Below are 22513 nucleotides of genomic sequence, written 5' to 3'. Positions count from 1 at the left end.
CAAAATTCTTAGAAAAAGTGGTGTCCCGAACTCATATGCTCTCATTAAGTCTCCCTTTCTTCCAGCGGTACTACTCGTTTGAAGGAATTAACATCCTACCATAGTGATACAGGTACACCCATGTTTATAGCAGCTCAATTCACAATAGCCAAATCATGGAACCAGTCTAAGTAAATGTGGTATATATACCACAATGGAATTTTATTCAGCCATAAAGAAGAATGAGATTGTGCCATTTGCAGGAAAATGCATGAAACTGTAACGGCGGTCCACTTCACTTTTTGAATATAGCTCTGAGGCTTATTTTTAAAAGGGACATGTTTTCCTTTTCCTCTTCTCCCTCTTCCCGCCCTAACCTGGGGGCCGAGAACAAGACTACCTTGAGTTAGTTATCTGTGTTCCACAGGAAAGAGATATATGCCAGAGGATCTAGGAAGTGAGTATCTCCCAAATTAACAAGTGAATCCTAACACACCTTCAGGATGTCTGGGGAACCCCCCCCTCAATCAGGGCACACTTGGAACATGGCCTTTGAATAGCTCCTTTAAAATCCCCCTGTTCCTCCTGATGGGCAGAATCATGGTCTCTGGGAAAGGAGTCCCCCGTGCTTCTCCTTTGCTAGCAAAGCAATAAAACTTCTTTTTCCTTTTTCTCAAAACTGTGTCCTCATCATTGAATTGATATGGGGACAAGGACCGAGCTTTCAGCAACAAAACTAGGGACCATTATGTTAAGTGGAATAAGCCAAACCCAGAAGGTCATGGATCCTATGTTTTCTCTCATATGAAAGAAAGCTAGGAGAGGAAAAAGAAAAAGAAAGTGTGGTGGGAAAATCTCATAAAAATCAAAGGGAGATCATTAGAGTAAAGGGACCCCAGGGATGGAAGAGAGGAAATAAGGGGGAACTATTCAGGGATAATATTGGTTAAAATATATTGTTATATTGTATGCACGTATGAATATGTAACAACAAATCCCACCATTTATGTACAACTATAATGCACCAAGAAAAATATGGGAAAGAGTCTGTGTGTGTGTGTGTGTGTGTGTGTGTGTGTGTGTAATAGTGTAAGAAAAGACAAAGTTGGAAAAACTAGAAGTAGTTCTTGCTTTTGAGTATTTTATATGCAAGTATGTTAATAACAAAAGCTTCCTAGTCATCCTGTCTTTGCCTCTCTGTCCCTAGTTTTTTCCCTTGAGGTGGAAGATGCTGAAGTCATTGGCTTGACTAAAGTTTCTAGGTGGAGTCTGGCATAATTTCTGGGTAGGTCAGATTAATTGCCAGGTAGAAATTTCCTAGAATAGAAGGAATCGGTGTGGTAAAACAAATAAACATTTCAAGAAAAAAGGAAATAAATTTGGGGGGAAATTTGATTCAGTAGTTGATAACCTATGTGTGGAAAAAGACAAATGTATTTGCCTGGCTAAGTTTATTCTGTGACAGATTTTTAAGGGGTGTGTGTAGGATGGAGAGGATAGTTGAAGACCTAAAAAAACCCAAATTGAAATTTGGTTGAAATTCTTCGCAGTTTTCGCAGTGATTTAAATTGCTTCCAGAATTTATTGAATTCATGAAAACGAAATGCTTTAATAGTTTGGACATTGCAGAAAATGTTAGAGTTTAAAGTGCAAGAATAAGGTCTTTGCGGTTGGGGATATAGCTCAGTTGGTAGAGTGCTTGCCTAACACGCACAAGGCCCTGGGTTCAATCCCCAGCACCACCACAAAAAAAGAATAAGGTCTTCAGTTCACAAAGAATAAACCAGAATTTACCATTGGGATCTTCCAGGCTGTTATGGAATTTTTTTCTATTTTTATTATAGGATTTCCCTAGGGACACGGAAAAGGAAAAAACTTTTAGAGAAGGCTGTAGCTTTATTCATCAAAATTTTTGATTTCTCACTTCTGATGGTGTACTTCCATGTGATGGTGGAAAGCAATGGATATCTGTGGCCACATGGGGGCAGCAGATACTTGGCTTTGCTAAACTGTCTCCCAGCACTGTTACTAAATGGAGACTTTCCACATGATTCTTTTTGGTTTAAATGTCTTCCAGGCTGCCCAACTGGGAGAAATGACTATCCTTAAAATACCAACACCAGAAATTTCACGTGCTCATAAAAGGTTGGGAAGATTTTGCTACTTTTGTTTTGTTTTGGTTTTGGTTTTTTGTTTGTTTGTTTTTGATGCTGGGGATGGAATTCAGGAATCCCTGAATTCCTGCATGCTAGGCAAGTGCTCTACCACTGAGCAATACTCCCAGCCCCTAAGACCTTGCTTTTTTGCTAGCTTCTCAGAGGTCATTGAGGGTCCAGAACTGTTTCTTAGTCATCAGGTGGCATTTAGTGAGAGTCAATAAATGTGAATTGTCCTTGGTGTTCTCAGAAGGCAGCTGCTCCAACTCACCAAAGCACCATCTCCAAGATCTCAGATCACCTCATCCAGTTGGGGCTGCATCTCTTTAGCTAAGGATGCTCACACTGTCCAGCAGAGTGCACATTTTCTACAGTTCTACTCTCATGAATATAGATATTATTCAGTCCCCAGCATTTCACAGTGCCTTGTCAACTTGATGATTCTGGAAAAAGCATATTTGACACACTGAGTGTGTGTGTGTGTGTGTGTGTGTGTGTGTGTGGTACTGGGGATTGAACTCAGGTGCTCTACCACTGAGCCATATCCCCAGTCCTTTTTATTTTTTATTTTGAGACAGGGTCTCTCTAAGATGCCCAGGCTGGCCTCAAACTTGTGGTACTCTTGCCTCAGCCTCCAAGTAGCTGGGATTATAGGTGTGCACCACTGTGCCTGGCTCACAGTCATTTCCCCCACTACATGATGCTGGGGCAGGACCTGCAATTGGATGCTTGAGAGTGGAAGATGAGGTGGCAGGGGCAAGGTTGGCATCCTATGGATAGCACTCCCCAGTAGTCCAAGCTAAGGGTCTCTCAGATGAGATGAGGCACTTGTGCCAGCACTGGCTCCTGCCTGACCCTTTAACTACCATCCCCCATTTGTTTCGGTGGGTTTTTGTTTTGCTTTGTTTTGGTGTTGTGTTGGGAATGGAACCCAGGGCCTCCAGCCTGCAAAGCAAGCCCTCTACCACTGAGCTACACTCTTAGCTATGTCTCAGTGTGTTTTAAATGCCTACTCTTCCTTGGGTGAACCCCATACATGATATCATTTAATGTTTTGCTGTGTAGCAAAGCTGTTTCATTTCCTTTGTTTTCATATGCTTGTCCCTCTGCCTGAAATACTCTTTCTTTCTTCTTCATCTAATTTCTCCCCCGCCACATATAATTCCTATTTGTCTTTACAATCCATCTCAAGACATGGCCTGTGAATACACCACAGTGAATCTCCACATTTACAACCACAAGAATGGGATCCTAATTAGGATCAGTTATTGTCCTTCTGTGTATAATACATCAAAATACACTCCACTGTTGGGTTGGGGAGATAGCTCAGTCGGTAGAGTGCGGGAAACCCCAGTGCGGTGTAGATGTAGCTCCAATGGGCTCCCGTAGCACCCAGTCTTAATTCTCAACACAGTACTAGAATCATAGTTTGGTTCATTTTCTCCTGTGAGACCATAGCTCCCTGAGGTCAGAGCCCTGCCTCACTAGGTTTTACATCCCCATAGTCTAGAAGTTTCTGGTACATTGGAACTGTAGCATAAATGTTTGTGGAATGAGTGAATGGATCAATCCATTTATCATTGAATTAGATGTCTCCCTTTCCTTCCTTTCCCCAGTTAAAGTGCTTTGATATATTTTTTTAAATCCCTCTTAGGAAATTATTTTAAAAATAAGCAGTCAGCTCCTACCTCCTACACAAGGAACATCATAGAATACCAATGAACCATCATTTACAAGTGGAACTTGGTAAAGGAGGAAGTTTGTAGTGTGAACCTCTGTCAAAAATCTTAGGCATTGTGAGGTCCAATGCATGTACCAGGCATGCAGCTCTTAGAGACCCTACATCATCAACAGCCAATGTTATGGCATAAAGGTGACTAGCTTCCAGAAGGTTCTCAGTGTGGTAAGGATGCTATTCAGTTCCCACAGGATCCCTGAATGACAAGGAGGAGAAATAGAGAATTTCTCTCCTTGTCTTCTTCTTTCTCTTCTCTTATCCCTTCTTCCTTCCTCCCGCCTCACTTTTTCTCCCCTTCCCCCATTCTTCTTACAGTTGGAGAGTCAGAACACAGAGAGGTTAAGTGAATTGCCTAGCATCACTTAAAAAGAACAGTCAAGCCAGGAATCAGCCTGGTGCTCATTCCACAAAGTTGTGCTTCCTGTAACTTAAACAGGTCTGTGTTTTAATGAATTCGTGGCATATGGTCCATAATAATCAAAGCACCTGGCATTTCCTGGAATTTATGATCTAGTGGGGAATAGGTGGTTTTCTACTTTCAAATGAATTCTCACATGCCTAATTTTGGAATAAAGAAACTTGACATAAGTGAAGATAGTTTCTGGAATCAATAATGCTTTTTTAAATTTATTCATTCTTCTATCTCTACCCCTATCTTCTCTTTCTCCCCTTAAACCCATCTTTACCCATAAACTATCTTACTACTTCTTCTTTGGCATTTGAAGAGGGAGTGGCAAGAGAGTGTTCGACAGTCTGCATTATGGGGGAAGAAAATTATTTTGTTTGCTGTCTTCTCTGTGAACAAAAATGCTCACAGTCCATCATCCTTCATCCCTGGTGACCCATTGTGGTTGAACACTTATCTGTAGACGAAGAACTCTCCTTCTGACCTGGATTTGTGTCTCTGGTCTCCAAAAAGCCTTGTAGATCCAGTGAATTTCACTTGTAGTAATGGAAGTCTGTGAATTTAGAAATGACTTGACCAATGTGCTCTTTGACAGAGCATGCCAGAGCTGCCTTGAGTATGCAAGTGGTAGCTGATATCCTGAGAGGCTATTTGGTCCCACTTGCTGAGAAAGTTGCTATTAAGTATTTGTTGTGGGCATTTAATTCTCAGTAAAGGTTATATCAAATGATGGACGTGATCTTAAGTAAATACCTATGCCACCGATGTTGATTTTTGTATTATGTTCTTCTTAAAAAATTTTTTAGTTGCAGGTGAACATAATAACTTTTTTTATTTATTATGTGGTACTGAGGCTCGAAGCCAGTGCCTCACACATGCCAGGCAAGTGCTCTACCACTGTGCCACAACTCCAGCCCCCATATTCTTTTCTAAATATTTTTTTTTAGTTGTAGATGGACACAATAACTTTATTTATTTATTTTTATGTAGTGCTGAGGATCGAACCCAGTGCCTCACACCTGCTAGGCAAGTGCTCTACCAATAAGCCACAACCCCCACCCCTTGTATTACATTCTTAAAGAAAATTGAAATTCTTCCCAAACTGGACCTTCTCTTCTCTAGAATATCTCTAGTTGCAATGGATGGTAGTGATTTTATAAGGACTCTAAATTGAATTTCTCAGAAGTGCCTTTTAAAGGAGTTTTCTCCATGCTTTTTTTCTTAATATCTTATTGTGCAGTTCTTGCTGGCTTACAAGAACTCTTTAAAATGGAATCCCTGAATATTTCTGTGAAATGCATTCTTTTCTGAGACAGATTGTCATGGGAGCTATTTAGCACCTACATCATTCTGCTTGAGAGCTGAATGATGCACTTTTCCAAGCATATTCTTAACTCAAGCAACAAAAGACTTCAAGTTATTTCCAGACCCAGGCAATGTCAGGGGACTATAGGTCTTCAGGATCTTCTTTTACACTATACCCCTCTAGAAGCACCATTGGAAATTCTAGAATAAGTTCTCAGCATGCTGAAGCCACTGGCATGACCCTGGCTTAACTGGCATCCAGGAAGGACCCTCTCCCTGAGTTGAAGTTACCCCTGTGATACACCTGGACTAAAATATTTGAAATTCCTGGGCTGGGGTTGTCGCTCAGTGGTAGAGCACTTGCCTGGCATGTGTGAGGCACTGGGTTTGATTCTTAGCACCACATATAAATAAATTAATTAAATAAAGGTCCATCAACAACTAATATATATGTGTGTATATATATATATATATATATATATATATATACATAAAATTTTTAAAAAATATTTGAAATTCCTGAGTTAATATAATAATGAGGAAACCTCTAGGTTTCAAAGATCCCAGCTCAAATCTAAACATTGGGAAAAGGAGGAAGTAAGTCTCGTGGGCTCAGAATTCATTACAGATGTGCAAGCCTTGGGGAGCATAGGGGTCTCACAATGCTCTCCTCTTACTGAGACAGGCTTGGGGAAAAGCAGCACTTTCCCAGGAGCTGAATTGGGGCAGGTACACAGTATCTATGCTGGATCTTGGGAGTGTTTGATGGGGCAAGAGCATTCCCATGGTAATTCCCTGAGGTTAACTAGCTGTGACAGGGGAAAGTGATAGCTGCATGATTCATAAATGTGTATAACTAAACCATCCCAGGGTAGGCTCATGGGTCACAGAGAGACCATGTCTGAGGTCAGGTTTCAGGCTGCTGCATGTACTGTCTTCTAAGCAGAAGGCAACAGAAGCAGTTTAAGTGTCAACTTGAATAATGCCATTATGCTTGTCTCCACACCAGTTATGAAGGGAATTTGTAGGGACATAACATAAAGAGGAGGTACCCCCCACCCTGGCTCTGCTGTCACATGAGAATGAATTAGAAGAGAAACAGAAAGCTCATACTTTTACTTTAACTTCATCAAGAATAGTCTGGTGTCTTTTAATTTATTTTGATCTTATAGGGGTTCTCAGATTCACAACCCAGTCACCAGGTTTATGAATTGATTATTTTAAGACTTCAGTGATGGATGGGAACATTCCATGGTTCATTGTGGGAAGAACATAGAAGTGAAAACAATGACCCATGGTGTAAGGCCATAGGCACGTCAACATCAGAATCTGTACCAATTAAAATAACTTCCTCTTGAATCTCAGATTACCTTGGGAAAGTGTATGATTTTCTGCACCAGCATTTCAAAACATTTAAGCTTCCGTAATCACTGCTTGATTTAATTCCAAATGCATTACCTCCTACAGATAAAACGCAAGAGCAGGAATTGACTTTGTAAATAATGTTGGTCAAATGAGGCTCAGAGAATTGCCCAAACGGATAAGTGGCAAATCCAAGACTAACCTACCAAAATGTGGGGGTTTGTCTTCTGAGCAAGTTTGACTTTGTTTTACCCATTTTGGTACACAAACAGTGTTAAATTTTGAGGTGATATATTTATCAAATGAGGTACATGTTAGAATCATTCAGTATTATGTTTTTCTCCTTTTCTTCCAAATACTGGTATAACAAAGAGATGTTGCAGTTCCATTTTCTGCTCTGTTATTTACATGAAGCACATATGAAATGAAAGAAGTCATTTTTACATGGTTTTATATTGGTAGATTTAGAAATCTTAGAAGAATAGTCATGTTTATAAAAGCTCATGGTTTTTTATAGTTTTATTTTATTTTATTTTATTGAAGTTTTCTTTTAAAATAAATTTTGTTTTATTTTGATTTTTGGTAGCAGGGATTAACTCAGGGGTGTTTAATCATTAAGTCAACATCCCCAGCCCTTTTTTAAAATTTGTTTTAATTAGTTATGCATGACAGTAGAATGCAATTTGATACATCATATATGATGGAGTATAATTTCTCATTTTTCTGGCTATACATGATGTAGAATCCCACTGGTCATATAGTTTTATATGTATATAGAGTAATAATGTCTGATTCATTCTACTATTCTTCCTATTACTATACCCCCTTCCCTTCCTTCAATCTCCTCTACCTAATCTAAAGTAACTCTATTCTTCCCTAGCACCCCCCAACTGAACAGACACTTCACAGAAGAAATACAATCAATAAATAAATAAAAGAGAAAAAGTTCATCTTTAGCAATTAGAGAAATGCAAATCAAAACTACCATTCCAGTCAGAATGAAAATTATCAAGAATAAAACAAGATAAAACACAAGAGCAGGAATTGACTTTGTAAATAATGTCGGTGAGGATGTGGGGGAAAAGGTACACTCATACATTGCTGGTGGGAATGCAAATTGGTGTAACCATTATGGAAAGCAGTATGGAGATCCCTCAGAAAACTTGGAATGGAACCACCATTTGACCCAGCTATCCCACTCCTTGGTTTATATCCAGAGGACTTAAAACCAGCATATTACAGTGACACAGCCATATCAATATTTATAGCAGCTCAATTCACAATAGCTAAACTATGGAAACCTAGGTTCCCCTCAACAGATGAATAGGTTAAAAAAATGTTATATATATATATATATATATATATATATCCCACACACAATGGAATAGTACTCAGTTTTAAAGAAGAATGAAATTATGGCATTTGACGTTAAATGGATGGAGCTAAAGATACTAAGATAAAGAAAGATACTAAACAAAATAAGTCAGTCCACCCAAAAAAAAAAAACCAAAAACTGAATGTTTTCTCTGATGTGTGGATGCCAATCTAGTTTCATCACAAGAAACTATTATTCAAACTAGTAGTCAAAAAAACTGAAACCAGATTGAGGCATACTTATGAATTCAAGTTCAAGAGGCATTGCTGATGTAATCTTAACACATTTCTGTTCTGATGAACAGTTAGGTTAGCAAATTATGTACCTTTAAACAGAGTCCATTAAGAATGATACATTTCCATTGGGAATGGTGGTATATAACTGTAATCCCAGCAACTCGGGAGGCTTAGGCTGGAGAATTGCAAATTCAAAGCTAGTCTCAGCAATTTAGTGAGGCCCTCAGCAATTTAGGGAGACCCTATCTTAAAATTTAAAAAAATGAAAAGGGCTAGGGCTGTGTCTCAGTGGTTAAGAACATCTGGGTTTGATCCCTGGTACCAAAAAAATTTTAAAAAGAATAATATATTTCTTTCCCAGCCTGGTGATACATGCCTGTAATCCTAGCTACATGGCAGGAGGATCACAAGTTTGAGGCCAGCCTATCTATTTAGGGAGATCCTTGACAACTTAGCAAAACCAATCTCAAAATTTAAACAAAGGACAGGGGATATAGCTCTGTGGTAAAGCACTCCTGGGTTCAATCCCCTGTACTAAAAAAAATGCATTTCTTGAGACTATTTAATCCAGCATAAATTTTGCCCATTATCTTCAACTAGTCCTGATACTGGTGGGGTGTCTAGTTGGGATCCAGATTCTGCTGAACAAAGAATTGAGCAAGACGCAAAGAAGAAACAGGCAGAGCATAGATTTATTGCAAGTGAAAGTGAGAATAACATTCCATGAAGTAGAGCAGGGTTGGCTGAGTGAGAGTGGCTCAAGACCCTGGTGTCTGCATGAGTCTGGTCTTACATGCTGAGCTGAGTCGCTTGTCTCCTGTCTGCATGGACCTGATTGAAGACCTTGCTCCATTTATTCCCATTGGGTATTTTATTTCTGTCTAATTAGAATACAGAACCTGTGGCAGGAGTTGCCATGGATGATAAGCGCTCTGGCAGGAGTTGTCATGGTAATAAGAATTATTGTAAACAGGAACATGATGACTCATCCATCTTGTACTCCAGTCAGCATTTTTCATAACCTGCTTTTGCCATCTTGATGCTCCTAAACTACCTTAGTCCCACAACCTTTTTTGGGGGGCGGTTACTGGGTATTGAGCTCAGGGCACTTGACTACTGAATTACATCTAGAGCCCTATTTTGTATTTTATTTAGAGACAGGGTCTCACTGAGTTGCTTAGGGCCTCACTTTTGCTGAGGCTGGCTTTGAACTCATGATCCTCCTGCTTCAGCCTCCCGAGTTGCTGGGATTACAGGTGTGTGTCACAGCGCCCGACTCAGTCAGTCCCACAATTCATAGGGAAATATCCTGTTTTATAATATGTGACAATTCCTTCTATTTGTTTTATTTACTTCAGGATTTTAATTTCAAGTAATAATATGATATTTTTGCTTATATAAGAATTGTGGAATATCCTCTATTGTTTCTTATAGAATGGAAATTCTATTCATTTTCTATGACTGTTTTCAAATACTAGTTCCTTTTTAAGATATTATTGATTTCTATCACTCCATAGATATCAGAATAAATTTCATTCTTTTACAGTATTCTTAAAGCTATTTCATTATACAGCTTTTCTAGCAATTGGTTAAATGAGCCTTCTGTGTTAATTTCTTTGTCGTTTACCTGCTATGTGCCAGGCATTGTTCTATGCCTTGGGATAGAACAGTGAACAAAATAGACAAAGTCTCCAGTCTCATGGAGATTATATTCTAGTGGATGTATATCAAACAATAAAGAAATATTGTGGGGGAGGACAAAGCAAGGTAAGGGAATTAGGGAGTAACAGGGAAAGGAAAATTACTGTTTTTTTTTATTTTATTTTTTGGTACTGGGGATTAAACACTTAGCCACATCCCCAGCCCTTTTTATTTTTTATTTGAGACAGGGTCTTGCTAAGTTGCTGAGGCTGACTTTGAATTTGTGATCCTCATGCCTCAGCCTCCCAAGCTGCTGAGATTATAGGCATGTGTCACCATGCTTGACTAAGTTACTATTTTTTATTGTGTGGTTGAAGAATACATCCCTGGAAAAGTGACATTTGAGAAGAAATTTTAAGGAAGGGAGGGACTGAGCTTGGCAGGTATTTGAGGAAGAACATTCCAAGTAAAGAGAATAACAAGTACAAAGACCCAGAGGCAGGAATATACTTGGCGTGTTTGAGCTCGGAGGACAGTGATGTGGAACAAGTGAGGGGGGAAAGCAGAAGGGATAAGATTGGGCTATGGAAAGGACTTGGAGTTTTATTCTGAGTGGGATGTGAAGTCACTGGATGATGTTGAGCAGAGGAGTGATGGGATGCAGTGTTGAGAATAGGCTGTGTGTGGGTGGAGGGAGAAGAGGACAAAATGGTGGTTTACACTGGGACGTGGGAAGAAGCACTCATATTCTGGATATATTTTGAAGGTAAAGTAGAGTTGCAGAATGGATGGATTGGACATGGGGTATCTAGAAGAAATCAAGGATGACTCCAATGTTTCTACCCTGAGCAGCTGGAAGAATGGAGTTGCCAAATACCAGGATGGGGAAGATGGTGCAAGGAACAGGTGAAGAGTTTTGTTGTAGAACTTGTTGATTATTTTTAACTTTAAAAACAATTCTTAACTGAACTATAGCATTCTAACAGAGAAGTGCTCATTAAAAGTCCACAAAGCTGGATGCTGTGGCCTATAATCCCAGTGGCTTGGGAGGCTAAGGGCAGGAAGATCTTGAGTTCAAAGCCAGCCTCAGCAACTTAGCAACATGCTAAGCAACTCAGCGAGACCCTGTCTCTAAATAAAATACAAAAAAGGGCTGGAGTTAAGTGCCCTGGTACCCCTACCCCCCAAGAAAGTGGGACTAGCCAGGAGTGGTGGCTCATGTCTGTAATCCTACTGGAGGATCATAAGTTCAAAGCCAGGACCAGAAATTTAGCAAGGCCCTCAGGAGCTTAGCAAGACCCTGTCTCTAAATAAAATATAAAATGGGTTGAGGATATGGCTCAGTGATTAAGCACCCTTAGGTTCAATACCTGGTACAAAAGAAAATGTACAACCAGGTGGGATCCTTAAGAGGAGATTAGGTCACAAGGGCAGAGCCCTCCTTAATCCATTTAGGGATTAATTAACTAGTGGATTAATTAGTTATCTCTAAAGTGGGTTTATTATAAAAGTCAGTTGGACTCTGCCTCTTGTATGTGCCCCTCTCACTATGTAATGTCCTGTGCTGCCTTGGGACTCTGCAGAGTTCCCACCAGAAAGAAGGCCTTCAGCAGATATAGCCCCTTGACCATGGATCTCCCAGACTCTAGAACTGTGGGCTGAACAAAACTTTATTCTTTACAAATTTCCCAATTTGTGGTGTTCAGTTATAGCAATAGAAAACAGATTAAGACACACTCTAACAGACACAGAGGTACAGATTTCAAGTAGACCTTTGGATGTACAAATTTGTAGTTAAGGAAGATAGAAAGTTGAGTTTTGTCAGCATATAGGCAATAGTTAAAGCCATGAAATGAGATGAAGTCACCTCAAAATTGAGTGTGGAAGCTGGACTTGGTGGCACATGCCTGTAATTCCAGAAACTGGGGAGGCTGAGGCAGGAGGATCACAAGTTTGAGGCTAGCGCAGCAACTTAATAAGATGCTATCTTGGAACAAAAAATAAAAAGGGTTGGGTATGTGGTTCAGTGGTAAAGTACCCCTGGGTTTAATTCCCAGTACCAAAAAAAAGAGTGAATGTGGATAGAGAAGTTGTCTGAGGACTAAGCCGTGAAAACTTTTAACATTTAATGGTTGGGGAGATGAAAAGGAAATAGCAAGGAGACCAAGGAAGAGCAGAGATGAAGTAGGATGAGATCCAAGAAAGAATGAGAACAAAGCAAGAGTACCTACAAAGTATAATCTGCTTAGTATTGGGAATACAGCAGTGAACAAGATTAACCAGCCCCAGGCCCTCATGGAGCTTATGTCAAGTGAAGTAAACAGATGTGTAAAAGAATCATATATGTGTACACACATGCACACACACACACCTTATTATGAAGTACAATATTTGAAGGAAACAAGGAAAAATTTAGAGGGGATCTGATTTAGTTGGGGATGGTTTCTCTGAGGAAGTATTATATATTGTAGTTTAAAGGAAGAAAAGAATTTTCCAAGATCAAATTTGAGGTGTGCATTAGTTTCCAAGAGCTGCTATCACAAAATTCCACAAACTGGGTGTCTTTACACAAGAGATGAATTCTCTCCAAGCTCTGGCTGCTAGAAGTGAGAAATCAAGATACAGCAAGGCCATGCTCTCCCTGAAGGCTCTAGAAAAAAATCCTTTCTTGCCTCTTCCAACTTCTAGTAGCCTCAGGTGTTCCTTGCCTTGTGACTGTGTAATTTCAGTCTCTGACTCTCTGTGAATTTCTATATCCTCTCCTTTTATTAAGGAGACCAGCAATTGGATTTAGGACCCACCCTAAGCGTAGGATGATTTCATCTCAAGATCCTTAACGAATTACATCTGCAAAGACTATTTTCAAATGAGGGACATCAGTTTGGAGGAGGGATACCACTCAACTCAGTAAAGGGGATAAACAAAAGAAATACTGTTTGAAGCAGTGGTGTGCTGGAGCTGACTCAAACCTGTTCTCAAGAGCCAATTGCTCCTCCGACCTAGAAAAAAAAAGTCAATTGTTAAGCCCAGCAAGATGGCATGCACCTGTAGTCCCAGCAACTTAGGAGGCTGAGGTGGGAGGACTGCTAGGGTCCAGGAGTTTGAGGCCAGCCTGGGCAATATAGTGAGACTGTGTTTCACTCCCCTCAAAATGAAAAACAAAATAAACAAAACAACAAAAAGAACAGCAGATGCAATTGCTATATTTTCAACAATTTTGTTTTCTGGTTGACTTTACATTGCTAATTTGAAACTGATCATGGAAGGAGTATTCACACCACAGAAACTGGCAAATTCCATGAATTTATTTATTTTTCTTTTGAAGAGTCAATTGATAAACATTTACTGGCATTTGCCAAGTTGAAGGTCTTGGGTACAAAAGGAGAGTGGATCCTAGTGACCTGTGACTGGAGGGGGGACCACAGTAAGGATTTTGGATTTTTAACCCAAGTGTAACTGGGGACTATCTGAAAGTTTTAATCAGGAGTGTGGCAGGGTCAGATTTCTGTCACTGTTCTAGTCATTTACATGTCGGTCTTTTTTTTTTTTTTTTTTTTTTACCAGAGAGTAAGCAGGAAATCCTTGAGAGGGATTTTATCTTCATCATTTGTATTCTTCATGAAAATTTGCACATAATAGGCATTTAATAAATGCTGGTTGACTTAAATGGGGTTTTGTAAATACCATGTACATTGGTCAAAACAATGGTTAATAAACCAGCAAACATGATTAAATATGTCATGGAGGAATCATAAGATATTTCTTTGTTTGCCTTTCTTTTTTCAGGACTGAGAATTGGACTCAGGGACACTCTACCACTGAGCTATATCCCCAGCACCTTTTATTTTTTAGTTTGAGACAGGGTCACATTATGTTTCCCAAGCTGGCTTTGAACTTGCAATCTCCTGCCTCAGCCTCCCAAGGTGCTATAATCACTGGTGTGCACTGCCACACCTGGCAAATCTGAAGACATTTCTATCATTATTATATGCTATCTATGCATCGAAGTGACTGTTTACATTCACTATGGGGATACAGCATTGAAGAAGACATAATCTTCCCCTTAAGATGGGATCTGGTGGAGAACACACAAAGGCCTGTCAGTACCCCTTGTGATAAATTGTGTGACAAAGTAAACACCAGAGGGCCTCTTGAATTAGGGGGGCTTGGGAAAGTTCCCCCAGGAATCACACTTTTTGGAGATAGTATTGGTCCCAGGTAATGTGTTCCAAGTTCAATAGCACAGTCTAAAAGGGTGGTAAACGCGCTTGGAGTTATGAAGAACTGAGGACTTTATGCCTTTGAAATGACCTTAGAAGCTTGTTATACACTCACCTTGCCCTCACTCACTATTTCTATCACCTATATGCCTTTAGGTTGTGGTAAGCAGAATTCTAAGATGACTCCCAGTGAGCCCGGATGTTGCATAATCCTCTCCCCTTTGAGTGTGGTTGGTATCTGTCAACGTGATAGTGCTCTTTGGTTGATATGTTAGATAGCAAAAGAGAGATTACCCTGGGTGGGCTTGCCTAATTAGGCAAAGACTGTCCTCTGGTGAGTTGCAGAGTAGGAAGTCAAAGACTTAGAGTACCAAACGGAGTCCATACATCCTAACTGGCTTGACAATGAAGGGGGCAGTGTAAAAAAGAGTGTGGGTACATTTGTAAGAGTATAGTACAGTTCCCAGTTGAGAACCAGCAAGGAAATGGGGGCTTTGGTCCTACGACTACAGCAAATTGAATTCTGCTAACGATCGAATGAAATCAGAAGTGGATTTTTCCCAAGTCTCTTGTAAAGAACATAAGCCGGTCAACACCTTGATTTCAACCATGTTATTCCCTGAGCAGAGAATCAGCTGTGCTGTGGTCGACTTCTGACCTATAGACGCTGTGAGCTAATAAATTACTGTTGTTTTAAGCTGTTGCACTTGTGATAATTTCTTGTCCAACAATAAAAAAATGAATGCAAGGGCCTCTATTCTGAAGAGCCAGCTAAGGACAGTAAGGACAAATTTCTTTTGCTTCCTCTGCTGAGGTGAGGTGAGGAGATCTCTGTGGTAGTTAGCAGAGCAAGAGCTAAGCACAAAGAGATGCCCATGAAGCACCAGAGGGGCAGGAGACACATTATTTCAAGGCGTTATTACCTATGGTTATGACTTCACCTCTGTCCTGTGAGTTACAATCACATTTAAAGCTTTCTGGGTCAATTCTTCTGTGGTGGTGCTGTATGATGAGTAATGAGTGTGCCATACCGTGGGCTTGCAGTCACTGATGCAAATCCTTACCATGAAGAATGAAACCGCATGAGACACTGCACTGGGTTCTTCCAGAATCTGAGGTGCTCCTTTGCAATACAGCTGTTCTCTCTGTGCAGGTTAGATACATGCTATGGAGGATGTGGGGCCTTGCATAGGATTCAGACATCTCCTTGCTATACCAAAGCAGCAGCTTGCACAACAGAATCCTAGTGACAAAAAGAATTGCAATGTTTTTAGAGATTTCTTATCTGTGAAAGGGAAGTAGTGTGGCCTTTGTGTGAAAGTATTTCAAAAGAGAATTTCTAAAGCCAAGTGGGTGTCACATGCCTGTAACCCCAGCTACTTGGGAGGCTGAGGCAGGAGGATTCCAAGTTCAAGGGAAGCCTTGATAACTTAGAGAAACTGTCTTAAAATAAAAATAAAAATAAAAAGGGCTGGGGATGTAGTTAGGTGATAGTCCCTGAGTTCAATCCCCAGTGATGAGACAGAGAGAGAGAGAGAGAATTTGCAACGTGTCTTTACATTTTAGGTATTGATGTAATGACTACAAAGACTGCTCTGATGATCAGAGCTGATGAGTGATGGGTGGCTCAGAGTTGCACTTAGAATTTCATTCTTGGATGTCCATGTCCTTCAGATCCCTCCTAAAGAAGACTTCTGACTTGGATTTTGTGCCACCTAGCTTCTGTCCTCTAGTTAAGGTTGGATCTCTACAGAAGAAATCAATCTTACTTGATTCTATGTAAAATCAATGCATTTGGGGAATATAGATGATGGGGGAATGACTGGTAGCAAATCTTTAAAGGAAATAGAAGCATCTGCTCCTTCTCCCAAGCAGATGTCCTTGAAATAACATATTGATAATACCTTTCATATATGTAATGCTGTTGCTCTTTCAAACAGCACATGCATGGATGAATTGAAAGGAGTTATTATCCCCATTTCACACAAACAGTGCAGATAAATAACTTCTCATTGAGAAAAATATAGATCTGATCAAATATCCCAAACTCAATCTGTGAATAAAAAGAGAATTCCAAGAGAAGAGCACTGAGTAACAGTGACAAGGAGGGCCATGGTGATTTTGGAAGAGGGTTGGAATGAGAAAGACTTTGCTGGATATGTAGTATGGATCTTGATTTAGAAACTGTGTTTTTCATTTTGAGTAACTTGTAGTGTGAGCTGAGAAGAAAGGTTTTCTCTAGCTTGATAAATCCAAAGGGGGAAAATAAGTTTTATTAACTCAAAATATTCCTTACAAAAATATTTTTATCAATTTCTCTTTAGAAGCGACTTTGTCAATGTCATCAGTTTTGTAAACTTTTTACACATAATTTTGCCTTTTTAAGTTTAAGGAAAAATCCCCTCCAATCTATTTAAGGCAATAGTCCTTTGTGCATTACTTGAGGTGAGACACACCTAGAGGAACACTTAGGCAGGGACAAAGGTCATCCAGATCAGTTCCTTTCACAAATTACTGAGTCAGCTGTACAGGTAATGTCCCTGTCTCTAAGTAGTTTATATTATAGTGTGTGTGTATGGGGAGGGAGTGGTAGATAGAGATTTAAGAAGTTCAATTAAATAAAAATTTAGGGTGGCGAAGGTGATCAGAAAATGCCATCCCCAAATATGCCATATAGGCGTAAGGATTATTTTGAGCTGAAAGCAATAAGGAAACAGCAGACACAAGAGGAACTATTTTCCCTCCACCTTCTGCTAAAAGCAGGGAATAAATTTCCATTTGTAAAGTTTTGTTTTTTCCTTCTCTTGAACCGAGAAGAAAACTCTTACACTGGAGACAACACCAACTTGAGTCTGCATGATATCTCTTATTTTCCATTAGTTTCTTCATACATTTACCTTTCCACAATTTAGTGTCCCAAATCCCTTTTCCTTTGTCTACTCATTTCTCCTAATCTATCACACTTATGTCAAAATGGTACATAAGCCCCTAGATCTAACAGTCTCTTTGAGCTTTCACATTTTTCCTGTGTAGCCCCACCCATGCATAAAAAATTAAATCATCAATTAAGCATGTATGCCTTTTCTCCTGTTAATGTCTTTTGTCAGTTCAATTCACATGTTCCACCAGCTACTGAACATATGAGGGTAGATGAAAGGTTTGTCCCTCCTTTGTGGTGGTGATGACTTATGGAAAAATAAAAGGAAAAAAATGAAATAGTAGATTGAAGAAGCTGTCTGTACCAGTCAGGTTTTCTTTCTAATGACAAAACACCTGAGAGAAATAAAGGAAGAAAAGTTTGATTTGGCTCATGGTTTCAGAGGTTTCAGTTCGTGGTTGACTGGCTCCATTGCTATGGGCCTGAGGTAAGGTAGAACATCAAGGTGGAAAGCACATGGTGTGAGCACAGCTGCTTACCTCAGCAGCTGGGAAGTAGGAAGAATGGGCTCAGGATATAGTCCCCAAAGGGCACAAACCGAAGACACACTCCTTTCAATTAGGTCCCACCTGCTACATTTTCCACCACCTTCCAATATTCCATTCAGCTGTTAACCTATCAGTGGATTGACCCATTGATGAACTCAGAGCCTTATGATCCAATCACTTTCCAAAAGCCCCATTTCTGAACACTGCTGCCCTTAGGACCAAGTCTTCAGCCTGGGGGGACATTCCAGATGCAAATTATAGCAGTGTCTTTAGATAAGGTAGTTAGAGATTGCTCCTCTGAGGAGATAACATCTTAGTTCAGACCTCAAAAATGAAAAGGCATAGGTCATACCAAGATCTCAGGAAATACATTCCAGGAAGAAGCAGTACCAACTAAAACACTCCTGTATTAAGAGAACAGCCTGGAGTATTCAAGAGGCAGAAAGAAGGCCAGAGTAGCTTGAGTGGAGTGGGCCAAGGATGGAATTAAACTACATAAGTTTGGAAATGTTGGTAAGAACTAGACTGTGTGACTTGTAGGCCAATGGTTCCCAAGTTTGAGAAAGCAACAGAATCACCTGGAGGTCTGTTAAAGCACACGTTTGGGGGCCTCATTCCCAGAGATTCTTATTCTGGTAACCTGGGGTGAGTCTGAGAATCTGCATTTCTAACAAATTTATTGGGGATACTGTTACTGCTGGTGGTCCAGGGACTGCTTTTTCAGAACAATTATTGCTAGGTCAAGGAAAGGTGTTTTGATTTTTTTTTCAATAATAGTGGTAAGCTATCGAAGCTATTTCAAGTAGGATTTTAAGCAGGTTTAAAACTTGATTTTGAAGGGGTTTGGAGCATGTCCTCCAAAAATATGCCATTTTGTCATATTGATTATTTTGAGCTTAAAAAAAATAACCAGTTAATGCAGGAAAAGTTCTGTACCTCTTTTCTCAACAGCCTAAAATAAAGTACAATTTTCTCTTTTGTAAAGGAAATTTACATTTATAAAAGAAATCTTCATTAGTAAATGTATCTGTTCCTGAAGAGAGCTACTGCTGAGACAACTTTTATCATCTGAGAGACTTTCATCTGTATAACAAGGTGATTTTTATTCCCCATGTATTTTCTCTACTCCCTTTTCCAAAATCTGTTTTTAACATTCCCCATGGCTTAGTCCATTTTTCTGTAGCTATAATAAAATGCCTGATGCTGGGTAATGTATAAAGAAAAGATTTATGTTTAGTTCATAGTTTGGGAGATTCAAGAACATGATGCTGGCATTTATTTACTTTGGTGAGGTCATGGCAGATGACATCACAGTGGTAGGAGCAGGTATGGAAAAAAATCACATGGTGAGATAGGAAAACAGAGTGTGCTGAGACAGCTCACTGGCTTTATAACAACCCATTTTCTCTGGATACGATGCAGTCCCATAAGACCTGCATTAATCCCTTCAAAGTGTGTTGCCCCATGATTTCATTACCTTCCACTTGGCTCCACCTATTAAAGGGTGTATCACCTTTCAAAGTCACCACCCTGGTGACCAAGCCTCCAACATATGAATTTTTGGAGGGAACATTCAAACCATATCCAAACTGCAACACCCTAGGACCCCTAAATCTCTATTTCTTTCTCTAGTTTAGAGTGATATATAAACCTCAATCATCTGGTCACTTAAGTCTCATATTTTTTGTGGGATTCCCATGCAAACTCATATAACAAGAAAAGTTTTTCTCCTGTTAATCTCTTTTATTCAACTTAATTTGTAGACTAGTCAAAGAACCTAGAAGGCTAGAAGGAAGTCATTTTTCTTTCCCTTCAGTTTGTACTTTGGTTTGGATATAGTTTAAGTGTAGGTGAAAGGTTCATATGCAAAACTCTTGATCTCCAGTGTGGCAACATGAGAGCTGCCAGAACCTTAGGAGGTGAAACATGCAGCAAGGCAATTAGGTCACTGGGGGTGCTGCCCTCAGGTCGGATTAACTAGCCCTTGTGAGACACCTGCTAGTTCCTGCAAGAGACCTTGTTATAAAGGAGTGAGCCTGACCCTTCCTCACTCCCTGGCTTCCTGTCTTGCCATGTGATTATTCCCTATGGCATGCCTGCCTGCCTGCCAGCAATGATGGCATCTGCCATGATGTAATATAGCCAAGGAGGCCCTCACCAGAGACCAAATCAGTGGTGCCACCTAATCTAAATAAATCTATTAAAGAGATCTCTATTTTAACCAGGGCACTCCTATGGAGTCTATTTGGGCAGACCTTGGGGGAAGGACTGCACCTAGAAGAAGGTGTTGGGTCTCTTGGTGTTGAAGTGTGGCTTGTACTGGTGATAGAGGACCTGATGGAACAGTGGGAACTTGATCTTGGAGTCATGGAACTACTTGATTGCTGACTGATGGCACTTGCTGGCCATAATCTCCTCCACCTTCATGATCTGGTTGGAGTGGGCCTAGACACAGTGCCGTGCACCCATATCTTGGTAGCACTGAATGATGGCCTCTGTGGTGATCAGGTCATAGTACTCCCCGTACGTGTTCTGGATGCTGCTGTGGGAGTTGTAGCATAGATAGATAGATGCTAAAATTTCTCACCCATAAGGGGGGACTTCTCAAACACCTGCCCACAGTAGACTTCTTCATCTTCTTTTGCTGAGATATAAAATACTAGAAGCAAGAATTGGCAACAGTGTAATAGGGTGCAAAACTTTGCACTTGGTAGAGAAGTGGTGAGTATCTGGAAGTAGGCAGACAGTGCCCCACTACCTTGTGCTCATGAAGTATCCCAAGGTCTTTATGGTATTTTCTGTGCTTATTGCCACCCATGAAAGGCAAACAATCTTTTCTTTAGAAAGTATTTAGCTTAGGGAAGAAGAAAAATGAAATGAAAAAAAAAAGGATTTAGCTTCTGGTATTTTGTTATAGCAGTGGAAAATGAACTAACACAGTTTGTATGATTACAAGTTTCCTTTGGTTTCTGTTTGGAGACCATACTTCTAGTAGTAAAGAAAGCAGAGGCCATCATATTTAGTCTTGGCTGAACTTCTGGTAACTGAATGTAAGTTTTTTTCTGTTATTGTTAAAGACAAACCAGAACTGGTCATAGTTAAAGTGGCAACAAGTATTGCAAGAAAAGAAAAGAAACCTCAGTATAGGACTGGACTCAATTCCAAATACAACAAGGAATAGTGAGAATTTATAGTCAATCAGTAGGGCAGGGCCAGTGGATGGAAAATTACTAACAGGAACCATCAGGAGGACTCTATCTAAACTAACATTCTTATTGAAAACAGGTTAGAATCATCAGATACCATTTGGGGAATACTAAGAGATGAGGACCCCCATCAGATATTGAGGGGGATCAAATGAGGGTTGGGAGTTCTGGCAAAGCTGACTTAGCAGTATCTTTGCTAAGGTTGGGTGATACAAAGGAAGACACTGAAGCCTAAAGGTTAAGGCCTAGTTTGGAGGAAGATTCAGAGGAACCTGACTAAACTTTGGCCAAGGAAAGATCTGTCACTCTCTATTTGATAAATAAAACCTAGAAACTCATCCCTCAGCAGATGTACCCTATAAAAATCCATACCTATTCAGTCAAGAATCTGGCTGCTGGCCATCTGACTCATCTTTCATGTGTGTAATAGTGTATTTTCAATTCAATTCAGCAAGTATTATTGAACATTTACTTTGCCCTAAAATAAAGGAAGTTTATCACAACTTAAATATATAAATAAAATAAATAAAGAAAATGTGAAATGACTAGGGGACAACTAGAGTGAATGTAGGCAGTAGAGCTATAAGTTAACTGCCTATCTCCCTACAGTATTTCTGGTGTCTAGTATAATACCTGACTTGAAGTCATTTATTAATATTTGTTGAAAAAAATCCTTAAGTGCTGAACTTGGAACCAGATGAACTAAGTTCTTATACTCCTTCAAAACTTTTTTTTTCAGTACTGGGCACTGGGAATCGAACCCAGCTATGCTCTAAAAGTGAACTACATCCCTAGTCCTTTGTAACATTCATTCTGAGACAGAGTCTCACTAAGTTGCTGAGGCTGGCCTTGAACTTGTGATCCTCCTTCCTCAGTCTTCTGAGTAGCTGGGATTATAGCCACATGTCACCACACCTGGTAATTTTGCTACTTCTTGAATGAAATCTTTGATGTCACTGATCTTCCATTTACTAGTTGAATTTTAAATATCTTAAATAAAAACTTCTCAGGGTGTTAAACAATCTCATATAAGGGCTAGAACTGGAAGAATTTAAAGTCTTATGATTGCTAACAAAGATTACATTTCTGGGGTGCAAACAAAGGAAATCATAAATGTAGTTGTGGGATGTGGTAAAAGATACAAACAAAAGAGAAGGAGGAGGCAGGGAGAGTTGCAGGCAGGCATGTTTTTTTTAAAAAAAAAAAATCAGTTTAAGTTAAAAAAAAATTGTTAAATCGAGAGCCCAATTTGGGCCAGAGGTTAGATTTTTAAAGTGAACTTGAATGCCTTAATCTTGAATTCACTTATTCATGGGGTTGTGTGACTTTGATCTTTGAAGAAATAAAACACTCTGTTAAAGGCTCAAAAGGCTTTTGTCAGAGGAGACCAGCAAGCATCTCTTAAAACCCTTTTGAAGTGGAAATGATTCAAACTACCAAAGATTTCATCCATCCGGGAGAGA

At 39.8% G+C, this 22513-nt stretch overlaps 1 non-coding gene and 1 pseudogene across 1 annotated transcript; one reads left to right on the top strand and one right to left on the bottom strand.

Annotated features, from left to right (window-relative positions):
• Positions 1-1651: 1651 nt before the first annotated feature.
• On the top strand, positions 1652-1724 carry Trnav-aac (transfer RNA valine (anticodon AAC)). Its single transcript has one exon. It is a non-coding gene; the product is annotated as a tRNA-Val (tRNA).
• Positions 1725-20118: 18394 nt separating this feature from the next.
• On the bottom strand, positions 20119-20662 carry LOC124971438 (60S ribosomal protein L18a-like; annotated as a pseudogene).
• Between the last annotated feature and the right edge of the window lie 1851 nt (positions 20663-22513).

This window comes from Sciurus carolinensis, chromosome X (genome assembly GCF_902686445.1).
Source record: "Sciurus carolinensis chromosome X, mSciCar1.2, whole genome shotgun sequence".
Lineage (NCBI taxonomy): Eukaryota > Metazoa > Chordata > Mammalia > Rodentia > Sciuridae > Sciurus > Sciurus carolinensis.
Note: the sequence above shows the minus strand (reverse complement) of the source record. Positions and strands in the feature narration are given on the sequence as shown.